This window comes from Bos grunniens, chromosome X (assembly GCF_055505025.1).
Source record: "Bos grunniens cultivar Pamir isolate PY7600 chromosome X, Bosgru_T2T1.0, whole genome shotgun sequence".
Classification (NCBI taxonomy): Eukaryota; Metazoa; Chordata; class Mammalia; order Artiodactyla; family Bovidae; genus Bos; species Bos grunniens.
The window spans coordinates 110,188,466-110,215,975 of record NC_141194.1 but is presented as its reverse complement, the minus strand read 5'-3'; the positions used below and the strand labels follow the sequence as shown (position 1 = coordinate 110,215,975).

At 40.1% G+C, this 27,510-nt stretch overlaps 1 protein-coding gene across 4 annotated transcripts in view; it reads left to right on the top strand.

The window, feature by feature from the left end:
- The first annotated feature begins 3,721 nt into the window (after window positions 1-3,721).
- PASD1 (PAS domain containing repressor 1) overlaps window positions 3,722-27,510 on the top strand; it is a 105,300-nt gene continuing 81,511 nt past the window's right edge. For 2 of the 4 annotated variants that reach the window (XM_086385985.1, XM_086385983.1), the window contains exon 1: window positions 3,722-3,866. The gene's annotated coding sequence lies outside the window, so the exon portion shown is untranslated. The remainder of the gene's footprint in view (window positions 3,867-27,510) is intronic. The other 2 variants (XM_086385981.1, XM_086385979.1) reach the window with 1 other exon arrangement.

Genomic DNA, 27,510 nt, shown 5'->3' with positions numbered 1-27,510 from the left:
CCTGGGATTCTCCAGGCAAGAATACTGGAGTGGGGTGCCATTTCCTTCTCCAATGCATGAAAGTGAAAAGTGAAAGTGAAGTTGCTCAGTCGTGTCCGACTCTTAGCGACCCCATGGACTGCAGCGTACCAGGCTCCTCCATCCATGGGATTTTCCAGGCAAGAGTACTGGAGTGGGGTGCCATCGCCTTCTCTGGAACCAATCTCTAGAACTCACTAAATTCTGCAAAACTGAAGCCCATAATCAACAATTTTCTGTTCCCTCTTTTTTCTAACCTCTGGCAACCAGCCCACCATTCATTCTACTTTCTGTCTATATAAATTTGACTACTCTAAGTATCTCATACAAGTGGAGTTATACAGTATATTTTATTTTGTGAGCACCTGATTTCACTTAGTATAATGTTTTCAAGCTTCATCCGTTTTGTATCATCAAGTAGTACTTCACTCATTTTTATGGCCCAATAAAGAATGCTCAAACTACCACACAATTGCACTTATCTCACACAGTGATGCTCAAAATTCTCCAAGCCCAGGCTTCAGCAATACGTGAACCATGAACTTCCAGATGTTCAAGCTGGTTTTAGAAAAGGCAGAGGAACCAGAGATCAAATTGCCAACATCCATTGGATCATCAAAAAAGCAAAAGAGTTCCAGAAAACATTTATTTCTGCTTTATTGACTATGCCAAAGCCTTTGACTGTGTGGATCACAATAAACTGTGGAAAATTCTGAAAGAGATGCGAATACCAGACTACCTGACCTGCCTCTTGAGAAATCTGTGTGCAGGTAAGGAAGCAACAGTTAGAACTAGACATGGAACAACAGACTGGTTCCAAATAGGAAAAGGAGTACGTCAAGGCTGTATATTGTTACTCTGCTTATTTAACTTCTATGCAGAGTACATCATGAGAAACGCTGGGCTGGAGGAAGCACAGGCTGGAGTCAAGATTGGCAGAGAAATATCAGTAACTTCAGATATGCAGATGACACCACCCTTATGGCAGAAAGTGAAGAAGAACTAAAGAGCCTCTTGATGAAGGTGAAAGAGGAGAGTGAAAAAGTTGGCTTAAAGGCTCAACATTCATAGAACTAAGATCATGGCATCCAGTCCCATCACTTCATGGCAAATAGATGGGGAAACAGTGGCTGACTTTACTTTTCTGGGCTCCAAAATCACTGCAGATGGTGACTGCAGCCATGAAATTAAAAGACGCTTACTCCTTGGAAGGAAAGTTATGATCAACCTAGACAGCATATTGAAAAGCAGAGACATTACTTTGTCAACAAAGGTCTGTCTAGTTAAGGCTATGGTTTTTCCAGTGGTCATGTATGGATGGGAGAGTTGGACTGTGAAGAAGGCTGAGTGCCAAAGAATTGATGCTTTTGAACTGTGGTGTTGGAGAAGACTCTTGAGAGTCCCTTGGACTGCAAGGAGATCCAACCAGTCCATTCTGAAGGAGATCAGTCTTGGGTGTTCTTTGGAAGGACTGATGTTGAAGCTGAAACTCCAATACTTTGGCCACCTGACGTGAAGAGCTGACTCATTGGAAAAGACCCTGATGCTGGGAAAGATTGAGGACAGGAGGAGAAGGTGACGACAGATGATGAGATGGCTGGATGGCATCACCGACTCGATGGACATGGGTTTGGGTGGACTCCGGGAGTTGGTGATGGACAGGGAGGGCTGGTGTGCCGCGATTCATGCGGTCACAAAGAGTCGGACATGACTCAGCGACTGAACTGAGCTGAAGTGAGGTGAAGACAGTCCACTCTGGGTTTGAAATTCAGCTCTGTCTCTTGGGACTAGTTATTTATCTTTCCTGGGCCTGTTTTCTTTTCTGTAAAAAAGATGTTGAACCACACTCATGTTAAATGTATGTGAAAAAATCTACACACATCTGGTGCAGAACAGGTACACAGTAAATCTCCATTTATTTGTTTTTTGAGTCTTACCAACCTTTAAAAAATTGAAGGTTTACTAAAATTTCCTTTGAATTCAGCCCTTGAGTATTCCCTGTTAAGGTCCTCTGGTTTTTCATGACAGGTAACACAGAGAAAGTGGAGAATACTCCGATGACTTTTCTGGAGAGAAGAACATTTGGTTGATGTTTTAAAAGGTGGCAGGGGAAGGGGGACATGAAACCCCTTCACGTTTCTGTATTTTTGAAGCTTCATGGTCTGAGACAAGCTGTGCACCTTAAGTTGCTACAGTTGTCGTGGAAGTGGTGTTTTCTTTCCATAGCAACAGAAGCTACAAATAATTAGATGAATGCAGAAAAAAGGATAAACGGAGGCAAAAGCTTGCCTCACTCACACAGTCATTAGGTTCTGCACCCGAAGCCTATGCTTTTGGTTTTAGCTGTTCCAAGATGGCTAGTAACTGCCTTACAACAGAAAGGGGTGGAGTCCCATGGCTCTTTACTTGGGGAGGGGAAGTTAGCTCTAGGGGCTTATATTGACCACCTTAAAAAGATGAAACAGGTCAGTGATGGCCCAACTTGACTGAGGTCTCTCAAAAAAGAAGAGACCAACAAGGCTCGAATTAAGTAGGGTAAGGCAAGGGAGGTGCCTAGGACACAGAATTTAAGAAGGCTCTCAGTCTCAGGGTTGTGCAAGACTATTTGGGTGTTTTGGAAATATGAAAGGTGGGATGCTGAAGCTGCTTGGAGGAGAAATTTATTTGACTTACTGTAGCATCCTGAGCGACTTCACTTTCACTTTTCACTTTCATGCATTGGAGAAGGAAATGGCAACCCACTCCGGTGTTCTTGCCTGGAGAGTCCCAGGTACAGGGGAGCCTGTTGGGCTGCCATCTATGGGGTTGCACAGAGTCGGACATGACTGAAGTGACTTAGCAGCAGCAGCAGCATCAAATCACACATTCAACTCACCCCCGTACCCCACCCTATCCTGTTCTTGCACCATGCTGAAAATTCCCATATGACCCCTGTCCTCTGGAGTTGCCAGATGATAGTGGTGGCATGAAAGAGGGTCAGAGGGAGAAGCTTTGAGCAAGTGAAGAAAGTGGCCTGACCAGGACAGAGATGGCACCACTGCAGGAGGCAGCAGATAGGAAGCTGGAAAGGAGGTGGCCTTGAGCCAGTTTGGGGAGGCAAAGATGAACTAACATCTATCAAGTCCAGTACTTGTCAAGATAAGGGAAGCCCCCACTTCTCCCCGCCAGCCCCTGCCACTGGTTTGGATGGCTGGAAAGGCCAGAGAAAGATAGGACAGTTAAAGAAGCATTGTCACAGTCCAGTGCAGAGGGCTACCATAAGGGTCCAAGGCAGTGACTGGAATGCATTGGAATGGGAGGGTTCTTGTGGCCAGCATATTTATTTCCTTACCTAAAAACTTCCTGAAGAACTGCTTATAGTTTGGAAAGCAGCTTTTGCCAGAGGTCCTTTTCTTTTCTTTCATTTTTTTTTCTTTCTTTCTTTCTTTTTTTTTGTAAAAAACAAATAAATACAAGCAAATGAGAAAAAAAAAAACAAGTAAAACTAGCTTGCTTTGATTTTTTAAAATAAAGATGCACTTTAAATAAAAAAAAAAAAAAAAGGAAAAAAAGAAAGATTGGCCTTGGGAAATTGTGATGGTGACCCATCCTGCTACATGAAGCTCAACTCACTTGTAACTCCCCCATATCCCTGACAGCCTTGCGAAGCATGGGCATGCACACACCATGGTGTCCATGGCACAGAGCCAGGGACTCTCTGGTCAACTTGAACCAGAGTGTTCCCTCTTGCAGATGTTCCAGGAACATGTCCTTCTATTCTTTCTTTTGTTTTCTTTTAAGCTAGATTATAATTTTATTATAAAAGAACATAGTCAGTAATAGCTACGGGAAAGAGAAGCATAAGACAGGTATGTGGGAAGGGGGACCTCCTTGGTTAAGTTTCTCAGTATTTTTATTCTTTTTGATGCTATTGTAAATGAAATTGTTTTCTATTATATCTTCTTAAATCGGGTCTTTTACTGTTATGAAATCTTAGTCTTTATCTCTGGTAGTATTACTTGGTGTGCAGTCTACATCATCTAATATGAATATAGTCATTTCATCTTTTCTATGTAATCACAGGAAATTCTAATGAATTTGCAGGCTATCTAGTTTCTCATTCTTTAACTTTTAAATGCTCTTCATCTTTGTATTTAAACTTCTTCCCTGTAGAAAAGAGTAGATGTCAGCCTTGCTTTATTTCTCCAGTCTGACAATTCTTATCTTTGAATTGTGGTTTTTAGACTATTTTCATTTAATGTACTTATTGACACGCTCACGTTTAAGTCTATCTTTCTATTTATTGGGGATTTAGGAAGAGCTTCAGAAGTCTGTCCACCTTCTGTTTCAAAGCAACTTTTTTGTGGGGGCAAAATACATATTGATATGATAAAGTGGAGGCAGCCTGGCCCAGGTTTGCCATCTGGGCACAGCGAGCTCTAGCCCTCAGACTCTGTACAGTCCTTCTCACAGGACTCAGTGGGCCTCAGTGTCCTCAGTTAGAAAGTGAGGATCTGGGCCAGACCATCTAGGAGGGCCAGCCTGGATGTGCCAGGGTCACCAAGGCAGGAGCCCCAGCAAGCTCCCTACTCCCACTCACCCGCATCTCCCTTGGGAGCTTCATGAACACTCTGAAGGTGGAGAACGTAGGTAATTTCCATGTTCTAAACTGATTCTTGTTGAGAGTAGAGGAAGAAAAAAGCATAGGTGCTTAGGCTCTCTGAGAACATATTTCAACATCTTCCTTTTAGTTAATGATCTCCCAGAAGGGACCTTTTTTTTCTTTTCATGGTTCCAATGTCAGAATATGTCCCTTCCATAGTTTCTCAATTCAAAATAATTAGTAAAAGTTATAGCAAAGTTATAGATATAAAATAAGATGTATATAATATCCTATTATGTATAAGGTCATTTTTCTCTCTCTATATATATATATATAAAACAAGATTATATATATATATATGTGTGTGTGTGTGTGTGTATGCGTATCTTCTAACTGTTGTGAAGTGAGGACAGAAAAGCATCCATTACAACTGAGAGGGTATTAGAGGAGGTGAGAACAGTCTTGGGCCTTCAATAGCCGTGGTGATTGGGAAGCTGACAGTATCTAGACCATAGGTATGATGTGACGTGAACATTTTTAGAGGCTGTGCTGGCTGCTGGGTGGAGAACAGTTTTGGAGAGGCTGAGAGTGTGGGAGTTGAGGATTCTAGTTAAGAGTGCAGGTTAGAGCTGCTGACATGGACTAAAAAGGGGAAGCCAGTTCACACATCTTTTTTGCCTAAGGAACTCTGTTTCTGGAGTTTTTACCAGGGAGCAACAACCATGCTCTACAGAAGATGTTTGGCATCTAGAAGCAGATCGTGTTTCAAGCACACACTCCTGGCTTAATGGAGAATGTAGTAGGTAGCAACATAGAGGCTGTCCACTTTCTACTTGATGGATAGAACTGAAAAGCATCAGGACATTAAAGGAAGATCCTTCCAGAATTCATTGATAGATTTTTAAAAGTTCAAAATGAATTAAAATAGCATTCCTTAAATTCCTCCATGTATTTATCACTGAATTTTTTAAATAGCAAAATAGACCATAATTCATTAAGGTATACCACTATAATATCATATCAGGAAAAATGGGGGGCGTTTAATGGAATCTCCAATCACACACTGATCAGTATATTTCAGATGTAGTTGAAATATTGCCACAGCTCCACAAAATGGCCTCTGAATGAACTGGAGATGGATGAGGGTGTGGGTGTCCTTACAGGCCGGGAGTGACTTGTTGTTGGTTGTATACAAACATGTTATCTTTTCCTTTAAGAGATGTGCAAATGAGATAACTCCTTTGGGGATGAAGCAGACAACCAGAAGTTTGATGACCACACAGAGATAAAACTTTACATCACTGGGTTTTTCGTCTTTCAGGGAATTTCTTTGGAGACTTCCATGGAATTTGAGGGCTTGCTATAGAGGCTACTTATGACTATCCTTTCTTTGCTGAGGAATGTCTAGCTACTTTCCGATATTGGCAGGTCCCCTGTGAGAAAGACCAGAGGTAAAGTGATTCCTCCAAGCAAGACCAGTGGAAGTTCCTCAAATCCTGTACATGCTATGTTCAGGGGGGAATGGGCACTCTCCCTGCTTCTGTGATTCCTGATGGGAATTACAGCCTCACTGACAAGGGCCTCCTTCCTCCTAGACCTGGTACCAGGCATTCTGCATGCATCATCCCAGCGTATCCTCCCAACTCTATGAGGCAGGGATGGAGATATATATATATATATATATATATATATATATTGCTTTAGATGTGGACCATTTTTGAAGTCTTGTATTTGGAGTCCTCCATGAGGTCCCATCATAGGTATCATGGTGGGAAACACTCTGTGTGCCTTCGGAAATTTTGAGGAAGTTTCTAGCATCAACCTAAGTCTAGAAACATTTTTTTTTTTTGACGTCAGTGAGTGAGGAACAAAGTAACAGGCTTTTCTGGGTAGGTGGGCTCAGTGGGCCTCCAGTAAAACAGAAGACGTGAAATGGAAAGCCAGAGACCAGCTGACTTTAAGAGAAAGAGCAGTTGTGTGCTGTGAGTCTGTACACTTTCTGATTTTGAGGGCCATGTTGCAAAGGTAGCTTTTCAAAGGATCCCCATTAGGGTTTTCGTTCATTTTTTTGTTTTTTTTTTTAATATTAAATTTTTAAATATTGTATCATTTAAGTGGTTTTTAAAAATTGAATTATAGTTGATTTATAACATTGTGTCAGTTTTGTGTGTACAGCATAGTGATTCATTATTTTTGCAGATTATACGCCATTATAGCTTATTATAAGATAATGGGTGTAATTTTCTATGCTCTATGGCACATCCTTGTCGCTTACCTGGTTTATATATAGTAATTTGCATCTGTTAATTTGACTCTCCACCCTCCCCTTTGGTAACTTCTAGTTTGTTTCCTATATCTGTGAATCTTTTTCCGTTTTTAAAATAAGTTCTTTCATATCATTTTTAAGATTACACATATAGGTGATGTCCTATGTTGTTTGTTTTTCTCTGTCTGATTTACTTCACTTAGTATGATAACATCAAGCTCCATCCATGTTGCTGCAAGTGACATTATTACATTCTTTTTAAAGGCTGAATGGTATTCCATTATACACACACATATATATATACCACATCTTCCTCATCCAATCATCTGTCAGTGGACACTTAGGTTGCTTCTATGTCTTGGCTATTATAAATAGTGCTGCTATGAACATTGATGTGCAAGTATCGTTTCATATTAGTGGGGATTTTTGGTCTTTAGTTTTCGAATGTGCTGGCATAGGGATGTGTGTGTGAGTGTATCAACACTGAAAGCATAGAATGCCTGGCTACTGAAAATTCTTTCTTGTAAAATGGAGTAATACCAATATACAAACTGAAATTACATCCATATACTTAAAAGCCTGTAGTATATGTGACTGAAGCCTTCATGAATATTAACAAATGTTCCTATCAGTTCAGTTCAGTCACTCAGTTGTGTCCGGCTCTTTGCGACCCCATGAATCACAGCACGCCAGGCCTCCCTGTCCATCACCAACTCCTGGAGCTCACTCAAACTCATGTCCATCGAGTCGGTGATGCCATCCAGCCATCTCATCCTCTGTCGTCCCCTTCTCCTCCTGCCCCCAATCCCTCCCAGCATCAGGGTCTTTTCCAATGAGTCAACTCTTCGCATGAGGTGGCCAAAGTATTGGAGTTTCAGCTTCAGCATCAGTCCTTCCGATGAACACCCAGGACTGATCTCCTTTAGAATGGACTGGTTGGATCTCCTTGCAGTCCAGGGGACTCTCAAGAGTCTTCTCCAACACCACAGTTCAAAAGCATCAATTCTTCGGTGCTCAGCTTTCTTTATAGTCCAACTCTCACATCCATACATGACCACTGGAAAAACCATAATCTTGACTAGACGGACCTTTGTTGGCAAAGGAATGTCTCTGCTTTTTAATATGCTGTCTAAGTTGGTCAAAACTTTCCTTCCAAGGAGTAAGCATCTTTTAAGTACATAGGACCACTCCAAAGGCGGGGGGTGGGGGTGGGGAAAGTAGCAAAAACTTAAGTAAACAACTCAGTTTGAGGGAAATCTTTTATGGTTGGTAGAACAACTTATGTTAAAATGATTTTATTGTCTTTAAATTGATGTTTTTAAAACTTCTCTTTCTTTGAGGAATATAGTCAAATTGCTTTAGAGAGGGGACTCTCGAAAGTTTGAGTTAACTATTTGTCTAATTTATCATCATGTTCAGGATTAGGAGTCAGAGTTGCTATAGGCTGTTCTGAACAAACAAATAAATATGGAAACACCTTAAACATAACAGTTAATTATGCTGGAGTACAGGACACTAGGGGTGTCTGGGAACATCAGTTTACATGAGCCAGGGCTCTAGCAGGGCCTTCTTGTGGTTCAGAATAGATGAACGTAGCATAGTGTGTGTTTTTTGCTTTGTGTTGTCTCATTTAGCATGGATCTATATGTTTGTATTATCCTTTTTGTCTTATATGTTAATTATGTTACATCTGTATTTACCTTATTATAATACTTTGAGTTGAGGGGAAGTTTCACTGAGAGGAGAAAAACCAAACAATTTAGTGAGGTATGCCATAAGATCATACTGATTCAAGGAAAGGGGCAGAGCAGAACATTGTCTAAATGGAAATCTGAATTATAGAGTATTTTAGGGAAATATATAACTTGCAGATAGAATGATATTTTAATTGAGGTATAAATTATATTAATGAGACAAGATGAGTAAGCAGTTATATTCAGATAGGACTGTACTGTGCTGTTTATCACACATGGATCTTTTGCCATAGGGTCAATCGCTATATCCACAGATCGGAAATGCAGTGAAAGGCATGCGTAGATTTTTGAACTTTTGGCTTTTAAAAGGGACCTATAAGGAATTCTTTCTATTGTATATAAACCCCTGAAAATTCATGGAAGACAAATCATTATTCTTTTTGCTGCATATATCATATCATCTGAAATATTATAAGTCCCAAACTTCTTGGTGCTACATGAATTCAATTTTACAATAACTCTTACTGAATATTCTTTTAAGTATTAAGTTGGGATAGCATTTAGGCTTGGTTTTTTAAGATGTGTAAAATGTTCTCTGCGAAATTGTTCAGGTCATTGTCTCCTTTTATATACAGTTATTTATTGTAAAGGTCAGCGAATTAAGATATTTAAAGTGAGAGAACCTAATTATTTACAGAAGTGAGTTGTAGCTTGTTTTTTGACAGAACCAAATGAATTTTTTCTTTTTTAAAAAAACCAAGCTTTTAATTTAAAGATGGAAGCAATGGAAACATTACTATGTTTTTGATAGTAAGAGGAACCAATAAAGTATTTTATTACCAAAAGTTAAATGAAAATGTGATAAGCTAATTTCTTTCTGTTGAAAAGTATCAAATACAGAAAATTGCATGACATGTAATTGTGTACTTTAAAGAATAGTGATGCCAACACCAGTGTAGCAGCTATTCAGATTAGCATCTCGAACTTTGTTGGTGAAAGGTCTCTGTGTGCACTTTCTTAATCACATACCCTCACTCTGTCCATATTAGTCACTATCCTGATGATTTTTGTGATAATTTTTCACTTATTTTTCCTCACTGTTTTCCCAACTATGTATGTATATCTACACAATAGACTATTTTGCCTGTTTTGAATTAATATGTGTATTATTTCATCATATATTCTCTAACCGTGGTTTTTTTTTTTTTTGTTCACTCATGTTAATCTCAAAATTAATTCATTTTGATTACTGATTAGTATTCCACTAAATGAATATACTGCAGTATTCTTTCTGCTCTTTACAGATATTTGGATCACTCAGTTTTTTTGTTGTTTGTTTCCTTATTTTCTTTTGCTGTCACAATGTTGCCATGAATACTGCTGTGCGTGTCTCTTACGGGCATTTGAGAACTTCTCTAGGAGTAATGATGCTAAGTCACCAGTGTGTATATATTCAACTTACTTCCCAAAGTGGACCACTTCCAGCACTGTAAAAGATTCACTTTGCATCCCTGGCAATACTTAATTATGTCAGACTTTTTAATTCTTGCTAACCTAGTGGGCTTTAGACATGAATCGTAGTTATAATTTTCATTTCCAGTGTTTTTGCCCATTATTTTAAATTCATAGGAATTCTTCACATATTCTGAGTGCCATTCTTACTGGTTAAATGTTTGCAAATATCTTCCCTGGGATGTGGCTTGTCCTTTCCCATTCTTGATGGTACTTTTTGATGAATAAAAATTAACTTTAATGTGTTTAGTTAATCTTTTTTCTTTATGTATTCTTTTTATTATTAATTTTTGACATCATAATGGAGAAAAATATCTTAAAGCTGTTGTTCTGTATTATCTTCTGAATACTTCATACATGGCTTTGTTCTTAAGGATTGTCATGGTTATTTGTAACCTTTATACTTTCATAAAAGTTTTAGAATAAGCTTGTTAAATTTCACACACACAAAATAAGAAAGAATGGTATTTTCTGGACCTTGTTATGTGGGGGAGGGCACTGGCTTGACTTTTAACTCCTATATGAATTTTTTAAATGGAGTTTTCACTTACTAATGGGACCCGATAAGCTCAATATATAGGTAGAGAAGTTTAATTAATTATTTTCTCAGTGGTCCCTGACTTTATTATTAACAAACACATACTGGCTTCATTCTATAAATTCAAATTCTGCTTGTAAATAGTGATATAGTTTACAATTCTGAAAGTCAAACTACCATGAAGCCGTGTGCCAGGAGTTTGAAAAGGGGAATATCCAAAAAAAAAATTCCCATGAAATGTGATCAGGTCATGAATATTTTAAAACAGGGGTGCCTAAATGCCATTGCAGCCAGGACTGATGTTGGCTGCAGTGATTGTGGTAACAAGGTTAGTGGCAAGCAAGCTGGGGAAGTATGATTAAAGGTGCCAAGTAATTTGGAGGTTGTAAGCAAGTAGGAGAAGCCAGGATTTGTAACATTTCAAGGAATTTTGCTCTTTCTCAGATGGAAGCAAAACTTGAAAAAGGAGAGAATAGATAAGCTGTGAAATCTGGCAAGGCAGGGAGAGAAAGAGAAGAGATAAAAAGGAGAGGGCAAGGTCTGTATAGTTTGCTTGTGTTTTTCTGGCTGTTGTTCAGCAGCAGAATACTAAGTTCTCTGCAAAACATGAAGAAAGAATTGGAAAGCAAGGATAATTTTCATCATACTCATTAGGGAAATGTTGCATTATTATTGTTCAACCTATTTCTTTAAACAAAACAAAATAAGAGGATCAACATTTCACATAGTGACTCACCCCTCAAAAGAGTATGATTTTTTTCCTTGTTTTAATTGTAAATGACTGGTGAGGAGCCCCAGAGTTCTAATTGCTTGATATTGGGAGAGCAGTGTGAACAGGCAGGCCAGTGAGTCATCCAGGTGTCTGGATGGGGCACTGGGGTTATTTTATGTGTAACTGAATTAAAAGAAGAGGCCCTTTGCTTGTACATTTCAGTGGCTCCAGGTGTTCCCTGCAGGGAACCTTGGGTGGTGGGTGAGGCCAGTGGCGGGTCGGGGTATTGAGCTAAGGAGTGATAGTTCACTTTTCTATTCTTACCTGGTTGTTTTTCCACTAAATGATTCTCTTTTTGGTCCTTGCCTTGTGAATGTTGCTATTTCTATCAGGAAAATACATGTTTAAACAATGCTGTGAAAGGTTTTGATGTGCAGTGTATCTTCATAGGTAAATGAAATAGCAAAGCAATATATTTCTCCCTGTTGCTCTTAATGGAACAAACACCTGCTTTGATCCTACTTATTCTCCCTTATTTTGAAATTAGCTGCTTAATTCCAAATATCATGGTAGAGGAAATTCTCAGGCTGAAAGTCCATCCCAGACAATGGCAAGACCTCTTAGCAGGTCTTTTCCAAACCACGGCTGCAGGTGTACAAAGGAGAAAATGTCATTTCCTGAGTAATCACAGATCCCTCCTGCTTTATAAAATTAAGCAATTCTGCTGTCAACTAGGTAGCCCAGTTTATTTTAATTTCTCCGGAAGGCTTCCCTGGTGGCTCAGCTGGTAAAGAATTCATCTACAATGCAGGAGACCTGGGTTCTATCCCTGGGTTGGGAAGATCCCCTGGAGAAGGGAGTGGCTACCCACTCCAGTATTCTGGCCTGGAGAATTCCATGGACTGTAAAGTCCATGGGGTCACAAAGAGTCAGACGTAACTGAGCGACTTATAATTAAAAATCATGAAGTATGATATCTCTCTGGCTTTGTTCTTAGGCTTCCCCTATAGTTCAGCTGGTAAAGAATCCACCTGCAATGCATGAGACCCTGGTTCAATTCCTGGGTCAGGAAGCTCCCCTGGAGAAGGGATAGACTACCCACTCCAGTATTCTTGGGCTTCCCTGGTGGCTCAGATGGTAAAGAATCCACTTGCAAGGCAGGAGACCTGGGTTCAATCCCTGGGTTGGAAAGATCCCCTGGAGGAGAGCATGGCAAATGGATCTTCTCTTGTGGCTCAGACGGTAAAGAATTTGCCTACAATGCAGGAGACCCAGGTCTGATCCCTGGGTCAGGAAGATCCCTTGGAGAAGGGCATGGCTACCCACTCCAGCATTCTTGCCTGGAGAATTCCATGGACAGAGGCTCCTGGCAGGCTACAGTCCACGGGGTCACCAAGAGTTGGACATGATTGAGCGACTAACAGTAAGTTTATATAATAGACATGAACAGTCATCACATTTAGGAATAAATACTGTCAACAAAAGTGCTTGCTCTAGAAAACAGTCTAGTTGTGTCTGAAGTATATAGTCTTGTTTTGCATATTTCTCCAGCTGTTCTAGAAGAAAAGGAAGGATTGAGGCATGGCCACACCAGACCTCCAAAGAGGATCCTTTCATGAAATTCCAGGGAATTGTTGGAAAACACTTGACCCATGACTTTGAAAGTCCTTGGGCCAGTGTGGCCAGGTGAGAGAGGCCTTTGGACTTAGTGATGAGAAGGCCTGAGCACCGACCCTTCATCAGTCATTCAGTGCACAGGGAGATTCCTGCCTCTGAGCCTGGGCCTGGCACTTGTGGGGAGGGGTGGGAACTGGACCCTTCCATTGTCCCAGAGCAGACTGAGCTGTAAATGAAGAACCAGAGTCCTCGAGGTTTCTGTGGACTCTTAGTGGGTGTGGGATGATGGCTCTGGTGTGGGAAAACAAAGTCACACCTACTTGCTCCAGCCATAAAAACTGCTTTTTCTGTCATGTCTTGTGACTTATGCTGTGTCTGAATGTTCATAGGTTCAAGCCACGTGTGGCAAAGGTTCCCACTGGGTTTGCAAGGTGATAATCTCAAAGTATCAGTCTCTTGAAAAGTGAAAGTCGCTCAGTCCTGTCTGACTCTTTGCGACCCCATGGGCTATACAGTCCACGGAATTCTCCAGGCCAGAATACTGGAGTGGGTAGCTAGCTTTTCCCTTCTCCAGGGGATCTTCCTAACCCAGGGATAGAACCCAGGTCTCCCACATTGCAGGTAGATTCTTTACCAACTGAGTTATCAGGGAAGCCCAGGAGCCAAATAATTGTCAGGTTTTGTAATATAGCACATAAACTTCCTTGGAAGTAAGTCTCCTCATTTAGACTCTGCAAGGAAATGGTGCATTTTCCCTTTGCCTTTATCGAGAGCTTAAGAACTCTGTCAGGCTTTTCCAAAACATTATATAAATATTAAATTGACTTACAAAATATTGTTTATGAGAAATAGAATATTGTTCTTTCTTCATTTTTTTTTTTTTTTAAATTTGGACTGCATCCTGCAGCATGTGGGATCTCAATTCCCCAACCAAGGGTCAAATCTGCATTCCCTGCATTGGAAGGCGGAGTCTTAACCACTGGACCTCCAGGGAGGTCCCTGAAAATATTGTTCTTGTTTGATACATTTGGAGTCTGTCTTGACTCATTTCTAATAAATGCCCCAGGATGGAAGGATACTTTGAGGGTTGATGAGTTTTTCTTCTGATTCTATTTCTAATGATTGGGCATACTATATAAGTAACAGGTTGTTCTTTAATTGTAGAGTGAGCATGACAACTAATAAATGTAATCCATATTTACATATACAAGTGCACCTCTGGGAGGGCAAGGAGCTAAGGGCAGTCAGCCTTTCATATGCTAATGCCTGAGCTCAAGGCACATTAGATATTGCTCAATCAAGCTAATATTTAGCTTTGGAAATTAAAGCATAAATTCATGAATTTGATTAGCATTCTTTCTCTTCATTGCTATTTAACCATAATATATGTATGCACACAATGTTCCAAGATTTTTCCCTTTTGCTTTTAATTTTTACAATGTATGTTTTACTTACTGCAGTATTTGTTGAATTTGTGAAGGCTGTTGTTTTTCAGGAGGAAGCCAAGAGGTGTTGAATTCCCACTGTGTCTTCTTGCTGTTTATCTCCTTATTAATGTGAACCTTAGACTTTCCATGGAACTGCCCCTCGTTGATGGTATCTGATGCTCTCTATGTCGGAGAAGGCAATGGCACCCCACTCCAGTACTCTTGCCTGGAAAATCCCATGGACAGAGGAGCCTGGTGGGCTGCAGTCCATGGGGTCGCTAAGAGTCGGACATGGCTGAGCAACTTCACTTTCACTTTTCACTTTCATGCATTGGAGAAGGAAATGGCAACCCACTCCAGTGTTCTTGCCTGGAGAATCCCAGGGACGGGGGAGCCTGGTGGGCTGCCGTCTATGGGGTTGCACATAGTCGGACACGACTGAAGCGACTTAGCAGCAGCAGCAGAATGACTGTATGGGTTTGTGGCATCAGGGCTTTAGCATTATTTTATAGGTGCTCAGAGATGGAAGGTGACTTGCCTAAGGTCACACAACTACTGCAGAGCTAGGACTGGATTCTAAGCATTCTGACTTCAAGAATGCTTTTGATTTCCACTTTTTAAAAAATCTTTTTATTGAAGTATAGTTGATTTCAATATTATATAAATTTCAGGTGACAACACAGTGATTCAATATTTTTATTGATTATACTCCATTTAATATTATTATAAAATATTGGCTATATTCTCTGTGCGGTATCTTGTAGCTTATTTATTTTATATATAGTAGTTTGTACCTCTTAATCCCCTACCCCTATTTGCCCCTCCCTCTTTCCTCTCCCCACTGGTAACCACTAGTTTGTCCTCTGTATCAGTGAGTCTGTTTCTGTTTTGTTACATTTGTTCACTTGTGTTTTTTAGGTTCCACATATAAGTGAGATCATAGAGTATTTGTCTTTCTCTGTCTGACTTATGTCACTAAGCATAATACCCTCCAAGTGCAGGAGTGAGCATGCCTTTGTGCACACTCTTCATGAGCAGAGTCTAGGTTTCCTGCAGCCCGCCTGTAAGTCCCACTGGTTTTCAAACCAGCTAAGAGGTCTTTGAATAGCTCACTCCCCAGGGAGGATCTCTGAGCACCCAATGTCCCCCTCTTCTCCCATGTCTCCTCCTAGGGGAATGGGTCCCAACCCGCTCACTTCTTTTCCCTTCCTACCTGACTTCCTGTGGATATGTATGGCCTTAGTCATAGAAGAGTCTTTCTGCCGGTGTCCTGTTTGTTTCAGTGAGGACTGCTCTGCATTTAGATGTCACCTTCATGTATTTGTGAAGGGAAATGAGTTCCACATCCTCTTACTCCACCATCTCCATGGTCTGTCTGATTTCCACTAGTTTTGTGCTCTTGTTAAGCCACTTGGGGGCTTCCCTGATAACTCAGTTGGTAAAGAATCCGCCTGCATTGCAGGAGACCCCAGTTCGATTCCTGGCTTGGACAGATCCACTGGAGAAGGGATAGGCTACCCACTCCAGTATTTTTGGGCTTCCCTTGTGGCTCAGCTGGTAAAGAATCTGCCTGTGATGCGGAAGACCTGGGTTCAATCCCTGGGTTGGGAAGATCCCCTGGAGAAGGGTAAAGGCTACCCACTCCAGTATTCTGGCCTAGAGAATTCCATGGACTGTATAGTCATGGAGTCACAAAGAGTCAGACATGACAGTGTCTTTCACTTTCACTAAGCCACTTGAGTAGTAATTTTTAAAGTGTGGACTAAAGCAATTTTTTTGGTTTGTTTTTTGGCTTGCTATACTCTAACTTCAGATTGCCCATTTGGGAAAATGAACTTGTAAGTCAGTTGTTTCTTCATAGAAAGCAATACATATATCCCTTAGTCTAGGCATAAGTTGTGGAAAGCTTCATTTTCCTTCTTAGGCTGGGTCAAGACCAGTTTGAAACATTTCTGGGTACCATACAGACAGAGCTTTGTTAAATCTTTCTATTCTTTGCCTTCTATAGTATCAGCTCTGTCTGCTGATCTTCTCAGGATACTTAGGTGCGAGCTCTGCTGTATGGCAAGGACCACACAGCGCTTGGAAATAAGAACACTTGAAAGTCACAGGCAGGAGTTGCCTAGGAAACAAGGGTCTGTCTTCACAAAAGGATTGTACTTTGAGGTGAAATTCTCAAACAAAGTCAATCAACATGAAAACTCTGGAAACTCTCATTACGAGCTATTTCATTTTTCTGTGCATTCCACAAGAAGCAAGTGGGAACCTTTTGTGTAAAGTTCCAGCACATGTGATCCCAGAAAGTATTTGAAGTGTATTGAGCAGGGAGGATATTGCAGCTGTCAGCCAAGGCATTCACCGAGCATCCCTTTCATGTGGCCATGTCTCAACCATTAGCACCGAGAAAAGGACTGTGTGAGAGTGGATTTGGGAGGAGGATGTCTGGTGTGGTCACAGCCAAGAGTCAGCAACAATGAGGGAGATAATTTTAATTGAGGAGGTCTACAATTTTTCATTGAGGAAATGGAAGGTTTCTTTGGCCCCTCTCTCTAATTTGAGAACTGTGTAGCTAATAAATTAAGAATTAATAAATTTACTAAAGTGTTATGTATTTTTAAATTTTTCACTGGGGAAGGAAATGGCAACCCACTCCAGTATTCTTGCCTGGGAAATCCCATGGATAAAGGGGTCTGGTGGGCTACATATAGTCCACGGGGTTGCAAAAATGTCGGACATGACTGAGCCACTTTCATGAAAATGTAAATAGCAGATTGAAGTATTTATTTTAGTAATCTTACTAAAAATCAAAATGTCATTTGTCCTTAGCAGTTTTATTTAAATATCTTAAAAATAGCCAAATAAATTCCTCATTAAGTGACATAACAGTCATACTCTGTCATCTCTTAATTTCTCAAAATCATGATACAAATAAGTGGCAAAATTATAGAACATTAACATTCTCATAACCAATTGATAGTTCATCCCAGAAGGTTGTATTTCTAAAAAAATGACACCATAGTTAATAAAAAAAGATTTTAAGACAATGAGAATGATCTACCAAAGAGAAATTAATAAACACACAATAGAATAATGAGTCAGTTTTATAAACTAAAAAAATATAAAGTGATTAGATAAAACATAATGGCAGATAAAAAGAGGAATAAAGTAAATATTATTTTTCTTTTCTGGGTTATGAAAAATTGTTTAATAATATTCTTATTCAGTTGTTGCATTTTCCTTCCAAAATCAACATATGTCAACAAACATATGCCATTTTTTTAAGGATACTTTTGAATTGTAGCTAACCGGTATTCCAAGTTGAGCAACTATTCTAAGTTCTGAAAATCAAAAATAAAAAAGGTTTTTGAAGAAGTAAATATTTCCAAAAGTAAAACCTAAGATGCTTATTTGGAATAGGTTATTTTTTGATGTAATAAAAATACATGTATGGTTTTTTAATCTTTTGTGTGATATTCGCGCATAATTCATATATTGATCTTAAATTATTTTTGTTGCATAAGTGAATATGACCCCTTTTAAAAAATGTTCAACAGCTTCTGGGAGACAATTTTCCTGTTTTTTGGGGGTAAGGCAGCCTAGTATACACAGAATAATGGACTAGGATTCAGGAAAACTGGGGATTGGGCTGGGGAATTACCTTAAGGCAAGGGAATTAAAATAAATTAGGAGAAACCACTATACTTCTAAAGGGCTTATTATTCCTTAGTTGAATAATAGAGATCAGTCAGAGAACAAACTGTATTTATAGAATTGTCAAAGCTACATTGAAAAAGACTGGGAAGAAATCATCTGAAATGGCAGTATTTGCCTCTGAGTGGTAGAATTCTGTTTGCCTTGAGTCTCTGCTCTATTTTGTAAATCTAACAGTCTCAAAAAGAGGAAAATGAAAATCACGTTTCTTTTTAAAAATTTGAAATTGCAAAAGAAATCAGAAATCTGGCTCTTTCCCAGCGTTCTAATGGGAAATTATATAGAGATCCACAAAACTGTCGAAAAGGCTGCGCCCTGCTGATAGATTTCGATCTCTTCAAGAAGTATTGTAGGGAATGGCAGGTCCCTCAGCTCCTCTCCTTTGCAGAGATCAGGCTCCCGGACCTTTGTCTTGAGCAGCGAGAGCACCCAGCATGCAGCCACGCGCACCAGCAATGGTCTGTGCCTCGCGGAGCACCTTTGGGGGCTGAAGCTGACAATTGTCCTGCCTCTGATCGGGTAAGCTGTCCAGCCTGTGGGCTGCCAGCTGCCTGAGCTTTACCAAAAGGAGGCGGGTCATTCCTTCTTTCACTGGATTGTCAGCTGAATAAAGCGGCCTGCCACATCCTGTGCACAAAAGCTCTCCATTAGGATTACGCTGCCAGGTTGGAGAATGGCCCTTTCAACGCTGCAAGGCCTCCAAGAGGGGCTGTACTCTGCTGACCACCTTTATGCAAATCCCTCTTTATTGTCCAGAGGCCCCATGACCGAGGCCAACTAAGCCTTTCTGGGTGGATAGGCTCCGTTTAGGGCTAGGAGGGAGCTTGCCCAGGTTAGGTGTTTCTAGGAAGAAAAGCACAACGTTTTGTAAAATGCTAGTGTTAATAAATTGTACACTGGGAAGAAAAACATCTTCTTATATTTTGAGATGTTATTGATCAGGAACAAGTGATTCCTCAGATGGAACAGATGGAAGTAGTATAGAGTCTGGGAAGGCAGAAATTATGGTGCTCTGACATTATGCAAAACTGATAACGTCTGTATATGCTTTTGCCAGTTCTCTCCTGGTTTCTTTCCTGATCCTGGCCTTCTTCCTCATCCTCCAGGATGGAGAAGCTGCCTGGTCTTCTCACTTGCTTGGGCTCTCTTATCTCCCCTGGTTGCTGCTCACTCCCTCCATCCTTCTCATTGAATATTTCCAAGGTTTTATTTTCCCTTCCTCAGGTCACTCCCTTGGAGCACTCATAGTGATGCATCAAATTTCAAATGTTCTTTTTTAAAAAAAAATTATTTATTTTAATTGCTTTACAGTATTGTGATGGTTTTTGCCCTACATCAGTATGAATCTGCATAGGTGTACACATGTCCCCTCCATCCTGAACCCCCCTCCCATCTTCCTTCCCACCCTATCCCTCCAGGTTGTCATGAAGCACTGGCTTTGGGTGCCCTGCTTCACACATCAAACTTGCACTGGTTATCTATTTTCCATATGGTAATGTATATGTTTCAGTGCTATTCTCTCAAAGCATCCCACCTTCTCCTTCTCTCCTTTGTGTGTGTCTTGTAGAATGGACTAGAAGAGATCACCAAGTGATGCATCCAACTATTGCTCTTATCTATCTACATGGTCAGATTGATCATTCTTGTCAAATAGAGAGTAGGTTTTCTTGCATGTTTCATTGATGCCTAAACATGCAAGAGAACCTGCAGTTTGTGATTTTTCTTTTCAGACTCTTCCATAATCCAGTTTCCCTCCAGTAAAGGATACCTTTGGCCTTGTGACTTTCAGCCACTTCAGCCCCTTACTGCCACAGGCCCATAGAGGCAGTGTCATTTCTGCCTTGTAACTCATTCTTTGTCTTTTCTCCTTTTCACCTGCCTCCTTTATACCATGTCGAAAATCCATCCTCTCTTTCAGCTTTCTTCTGTTCCTTCTGCTGACCTCCTAAACTCAAGCCTTTCCTCAGCCTGTCCGCTCAGCTCCTGGCATCATCTCTCTTAAAGTTGCTTTGATCCTATCAGTCCCTTCTCAGAAATTTGCTATAGTGCCCAGTTAGCTTACAAATTAAATTAAAATGTTAACATCTTCAGTTAGAGAACATAACTTATCTGACAACATCAGTTTCCCCATTTGATTCTTATACTTTTCAATATTCTACCTTTTCTATTTTTAGATAATTATTTTGGCAGTTATGTAGCTCTTTGAAATAATTATTGTTTCTCTGTAGGTCTTTTACTTTTAAGACTGACAATAACAGCAATAAAAAAACCCAGCACAGTGCTTTGCCCATAGTTGATAACTATTTGGGATACAAACAACTAACTAAATCCATGGAAGCATTTGAAATTGCTGAAGACATCTAAATTTGCCCAGAAAACAGAAGCATAGGGCTCAATGTTCTGAAAACAGAATTCTTGCTCCCTTGGTAACTTCTTATGGAGTCAAATAGAGTGAACTTTAAGAAATATGGACCAAGAGTGGCCTAAAATACTCCAGTGTAATATGTATCAGGTTCTTGACTCAAATTCAGTATTTCTGTGAGTTTGTATATGTGATTTCCTAGAAAGTTCTTCTATGAAGAGTTCCTGTATAATTTTCCTTGTTTTTTTTTCACCAGTTTATTTTCAGATTTTTAAACTGAAAATGGACTGAAAACAGAGAAAACTTACCTATCAGATTCTTTTTTTGTGGCACATGGGATCTTAGTACCCAGCCAGGAATTGAAACCATGCTTTGTGCAGTAGGAGCTTGGAGTCTTAACCACTGGACTGCCAGAGAAGTCTCCAGAGTCTTACGTGATTCACTAAGACTTCTTTCAGTGGCTCACTTAAAATATACCTTTATGTAAAGAGAGAAGGCTATCTACATATTAAGCTACTTCTCCTACATTTTTTCCTACATCTTTTTCTATATCTTAGACTATTATTTTCATGAATCCTAGGGCCTCTCAGTCAGTTTAGTTCAGTCACTCAGTCGTGTCTGACTCTTTGCCACCCCATGGACTGCAGCAGGCCAGGCTTCCCTGCTCATCACCAACTCCCAGAGCTTACTCAAACTCATGTCCATTGAGTCTGTGATGCCATCCAACCATCTCATTCTCTTTTACCCCCTTCTCCTCCTGCCTTCAATCTTTCCCAGCATCAAGGTCTTTTCCATGAGTCAGTTCTTTGAATCAGGTGGCCAAAGGATTGGAGCTTCAGCTTCAGCATCAGTCCTTGCAATGAATATTCAGGACTGATTTCCTTTAGAATTGACTGGTTTGATCTCCTTGCAGTCCAAGGGGCTCTCAAGAGTCTTCTCCAACACCACAGTTCAAAAGCATCAATTCTATGGTGCTCAGCCTTCCTTATGGATCAGCTCTCACATCCATACATGACTAGTGGAAAAACCATAACTTTGTCTATATGGACCTTTGTCAGCAAAGTAATGTCTCTGCTTTTTAATATACTGTCTAGGATGGTCATAGCTTTCCTTCCAAGGAGCAAGCATCTTTTAATTTCATGGCTGCAGTCACCATGTGCAGTGATTTTGGAGCCCTAGAAAATACAGTGTCTGTTTCCATTGTGTCCCCATCTACTTGCCATGAAGTGATGGGATAGGATGCCATATCTTAGTTTTTTGAATGTTGAGTTTTAAGCCAGCTTTTTCACTCTCCTCTTTCACTTTTATTAAGAGGCTCTTTAGTTCCTCTTCACTTTCTGTCATAAGGGTGGTGGTATCTGCATATCTGAGGTTGTTTATACTTCTCCCTGCAATCTTGATTCCAGTTTGTGCTTCATCCTAGGGTCTCTGGAGAAAGAGAAAGCTCTTGTCACAGTCCTTAACCAGTTGACTACGACCTATTCTTCACAGTTTTGCAGGCTAGGTTCAGACAACCATGTGTTGTTGGGAGGAACTAACATTTTTCCTGCCCTTGGGGGGAAACAGACAACATAAAAAATTTCATACACAGCCAGATAGGGCAGGTGCCATTTGGAGGACAGGAGAGGGAAAGACAAAAGGCTTCTTGGGGAAGATGCTTTGGAGAAAGTGGCTTGAGGAATAGATACAGCTTCAATCATTAAAAATATGAAGAAAGGCCTTCTAGGCAGGAAGACTGGATGGGTCTGGATAAAGGAGTGTGTGACAAGGCAATGGTGCATACTTCCTGGAATTCAGAAAGATGTAAGCTATGGTATGGCTGAAGAGGTGAGGTGTATTATATTCTAGAGGGTCTTGGGTGACAAGCTGCGAAGAGAACACCTGTAACCATGTATGATACCCACATTCAGTAAACATATGGAACCTCTTATATTCTCCCCTTACTAACGTAATCTTATCTGCAGTGAAGTGACATGGAATTGGCCTAGTAACCGAAGCGAAACCCAAACCTACCCAACTAAGGTGGGGCCCAGGGTCCACATTACTGCTCTTGCTGGCTTCATAATGGTTTCAAATGACAAATTTTGTCAGAGGCTCTTCCTTGAGGTCAGAGCTGGACCAAATAGTTCTGGATGCCAGTCACCAGTGGAGTGTGAATTGGGTGTGAATGCCAGACGGCTTCTTGCAGATGCTCTTTGGCCAGTGTGAATTGAGGTCACATATTGGGAATGGCCCCTGATTTCCTTCAGTGGGTGCTTCTTGCACTTCCATTCAGTGCCAGGTGCTGGGGACAAGGAGTCAGGAGACCAGATTCTGCCCTTGCACTCATATACTCCAGTGGTGGGGATAGACAAGGACTCAAATAGTGATCAGACATCCTAGAAAGTAACAAGTGCCCTGAAAGAGAAGTAGACAGTGAGCTCTAGAGGGCTCAAGCAGGAAAAATCTGGGGAGAGCATGGGCGTGATTCTGGAAAAATTTGAGAAAAATGGTATCTTTTTGACACAAATTCATATAATCCAGACCCCCGGATACCTTCAGAAACAGATTTTTATTTGAGGACCATATTATTTGGCTTTATCCTTAGTACCATCCAGATGGTACAAGGATTATGTGTCCCTCAGAGAAGGCAGGGACACTTCTTGTTTAATGCAAAGAAAATCCATCACACTTGATAGAAGAAATTCCTGAACGTCAGCATCACTTCTGTATCTAAAAACCAAGTAAAGGATTACAAGTAAACATTTTTCTCTAACTGCACTAAGAGGAGAGTTTGTATAGTGGCAGATGTTCACTTCATCTCTAGGGCTCTTATCAAGCAGACAGGTCAAGTTAGCATAAGAAAGCTCAGTGCCTTGAGTTGAGTAGGCTGCCATTGTGATTCAAGAGGGGCTACAATTAGTGAGAAACTCTGGAAATTTGACTTCATGTAGAAGCTGGCAGCAGTTTAAGAACATTTTTGGGTGAAGAGCAATCCCAGTTTATCCAGCCCATCGCATTGGTATGAGAATCATAGCATTCTGGAAAAAGTCACTTCTAACCTGGGAAATCTTAGTTCTTGAAAAGGGTTCTCTTATCTTTATTTTGGGGCTTCTCAGGTGGCGCTAGTGGTAAAGAACCCACCTGACAATGCAGGAGATGTAAGATACAAGGATTCAATCCCTGGGTCAGGAAGATCCCCTGGAGGAGGGCATGGCAACCCACTCCAGTATTCTTGCCTGGAGAATCCCATAGACAGAGGAATCTGGCAGGCTACAGTCCATAGGATCGCAAAAAGTCAGACATGACTGAAGTGACTTAGGACACAGCACACATCTTTATTTTAAATGTACGTGATTGTTGACTTCCGTGGTGTTGCTAGAAAGGCTGTTTTGATCTAGAAACTCCTCTTTGTTCAAAAGTCAGCTAGATAGACTATAAGTGTCCACAGACAGAGATCACAGTTTCTTCAATTCTTATTCTTGCATAAGAAAATGCCTTTATCTTTTGGATTTTTTCCTTTATGCTTACTTTTTATATTATACTGTGTGCTTGTAACCTAATGAAAGTAAGAGTCCTCTGTGTTTTGCAATTGATTGGCAAGTTCTAACTGACTGGGGGGAAATCTAAGTAATGAGCCATATTTTAAAATAATAATAATAATAACACCTGAGTAATTCATACAATCAAGATGTCCTCAGTTAGTTAAAGCACAGGTCAAGATGTAACATTATTCAAGTAGTCACAATCAACTCCTAACACATGTGAAATTGTGTAGCACAAGGAATAAAAGGATCTGTTTAGAGATGTCATTGATTTTTACCACCTACAAACTTAAAATGCAAATCATGTTATTCTACTTGGACACTTTAAAGGTAGCACTGTACCCATTTCCCTGAGAGAATTTTAAAACCAAGTGAGGGAAAGAAAAGATGTCTTGGCTTTGGCAAACTGGATATTTTAGATCAGTGATATGTGTGTTTGTATGTGTGTTTGTGTATGCATGCATATAAACTCAATTGTTGAACAAATGCAAATAAAACTGAGCTTGAATGTTAATTTTTTGCTTCTAGTTTTATATTTATATAGGTATATATATGGTAACATGTTCTCATAGATGAAAAACCAACTATGTATTTCCTTTGAACTGTGATGTATAAAATAAAACTTATTGTTCTTGCAGTAAATATAATTTGGTGTTTAGGTTCTCTGGAAACTTTGTTACTTCTATAATTAGAATATGAAGAGATGAAAAATAAGATCATAAATATTTTTCTTTTAATATAAATTTATTTATTTTAACTGAAGGCTAATTACTTTACAATATTGTATTGGTTTTGCCATACATTGACATGAATCCGCCACAGGTGTACATGTGTTCCCCATCCGAACCCCCTCCCACCTCCCTCCCCATCCCATCAGCCCCGAACACCCTGTATCATGCATCAAACCTGGACTGGCGATCTATTTCACATATGATAATATGCATGTTTCAATGCCATTCTCCCAAATCATCCCACCCTCGCCCACTCCCACAGAGTCCAAAAGACTGTTTTTTCTATACATTTATGTCTCTTTTGCTGTCTCGCATACAGGGTTATTGTTACCTTCTTTCTAAATTCCATATATATGCGTTAGTATACTGTATTGGTGTTTTTCTTTCTGGCTTACTTCACTCTGTATAATAGGCTCCAGTTTCATTCACATCATTAGAACTGATTCAAATGTATTCTTTTTAAAGGCTGAGCAATATTCCACTGTGTATATGTACCACAGCTTTCTTATCCATTCGTCTGCTGATGAATATCTAGGTTGCTTCCATGTCCTGACTGTTATAAACAGTGCTGCGATGAACACTGGGGTACATGTGTCTCTTTCAATTCTGGTTTCCTCAGTGTTTATGCCCAGCAGTGGGATTGCTGGGTTATTTGGCAGTTCTATTTCCAGTTTTTCAAGGAATCTCCACACTATTCTCCATAGTGGCTGTACTAGTTTGCATTCCCACCAACAGTGTAAGAGGATTCCCTTTTCTCCACACCCTCTCCAGCATTTATTGCTTATAGACTTTTGGATAGCAGCCATTGTGACTGGCATGAAATGGTACCTCATAGTGGTTTTGATTTGCATTTCTCTGATAATGAGTGGTGTTGAGCATCTTTTCATGTGTTTGTCAGACTGGTTCCAAATAGGAAAAGGAGTATGTCAAGGCTGTATATTGTCACCCTGTTTATTTAACTTATATGCAGAGTACATCATGAGAAACGCTGGACTGGAAGAAACACAAGCTGGAGTCAAGATTGCTGGGAGAAATATCAATAACCTCAGATATGCAGATGACACCACCCTTATGGCAGAAAGTGAAGAGGAACTAAAAAGCCTCTTGATGAAAGTGAAAGTGGAGAGTGAAAAAGTTGGCTTAAAGCTCAACATTCAGAAAATAAAGATCATGGCATCCGGTCCCATCACTTCATGGGAAATAGATGGGGAAACAATGGAAACAGTGTCAGACTTTATTTTTCTGGGCTCCAAAATCACTACAGATGGTGATTGCAGCCATGAAATTAAAAGACGCTTACTCCTTGGAAGGAAAGTTATGACCAACCTAGATAGCATATTCAAAAGCAGAGACATTACTTTGCCAACAAAGGTCCGTCTAGTCAAGGCTATGGTTTTTCCAGTGGTCATGTATGGATGTGAGAGTTGGAATGTGAAGAAGGCTGAGCGCCGAAGAATTGATGCTTTTGAACTGTGGTGTTGGAGAAGACTCTTGAGAGTCCCTTGGACTGCAAGGAGATCCAACCAGTCCATTCTGAAGGAGATCAGCCCTGGGATTTCTTTGGAAGGAATGATGCTAAAGCTGAAACTCCAGTGCTTTGGCCACCTCATGTGAAGATTTGACTCATTGGAAAAGACCCTGATGCTGGGAGGGATTGGGGGCAAGAGGAGAAGGGTACGAGAGAAGATGAGATGGCTGGATGGCATCACTGACTCGATGGATGTGAGTCTGAGTGAACTCCGGGAGTTGGTGATGGACAGGGAGGCCTGGCGTGCTGCGATTCATGGGGATGCAAAGAGTTGGACATGACTGAACGACTGATCTAATCTGATCTGATCTGATGTCTTCTTTGGAGAAATGTCTGTTTAGTTCTTTGGCCCATTTTTTGATTGGGTTTTTTATTTTTCTGGAATTGAGCTGCTGGCATTGCTTATATATTTTTGAGATTAATTCTTTATCAGTTGCTTCAATTGCTATTATTTTCTCCCATTCTGAAGGCTGTCTTTTCACCTTGCTTATAGTTTCCTTCGTTGTGCAGAAGCTTTTAATTTTAATTAGGTCCCATTTGTTTATTTTTGCTTTTATTTCCAATATTCTGGGAGGTAAGTCATAGAGGATCCTGCTGTGGTTAATATCGGAGAGTGTTTTGCCTATGTTTTCCTCTAGGAGTTTAATAGTTTCTGGTCTTAAGTTTAGATCTTTAATCCATTTTGAGTTTATTTTTGTGTATGGTGTTAGAAAGTGCTCTAGTTTCATTCTTTTACAAGTGGTTGACCAGTTTTCCCAGCACCACTTGTTAAAGAGATTGTCTTTAACCCATTGTATATTCTTGCCTCCTTTGTCAAAGATAAGGTGTCCATAGGTGCATGGATTTATCTCTGGACTTTCTATTTTGTTCCAGTGATCTATATTTCTGTCTTTGTGCCAGTACCATACTGTCTTGATGACTTTGGCTTTGTAGTAGAGCCTGAAGTCAGGCAGGTTGATTCCTCCAGTTCCATTCTTCTTTCTCAAGATTGCTTTGGCTATTCGAGGTTTTTTGTATTTCCATACAAATTGTGAAATTATTTGTTCTAGTTCTCTGAAAAATACCATTGGTAGCTTAATAGGGATTGCATTGAATCTATAAATTGCTTTGGGTAGTATACTCATTTTCACTATATTGATTCTTCCAATCCATGAACATGGTATATTTCTCCATCTATTAGTATCCTCTTTGATTTCTTTCACCAGTGTTTTGTAGTTTTCTATATATAGGTGTTTTTTCCTTTAGGTAGATATATTCCTAAGTATTTTATTCTTTTCGTTGGAAAGGT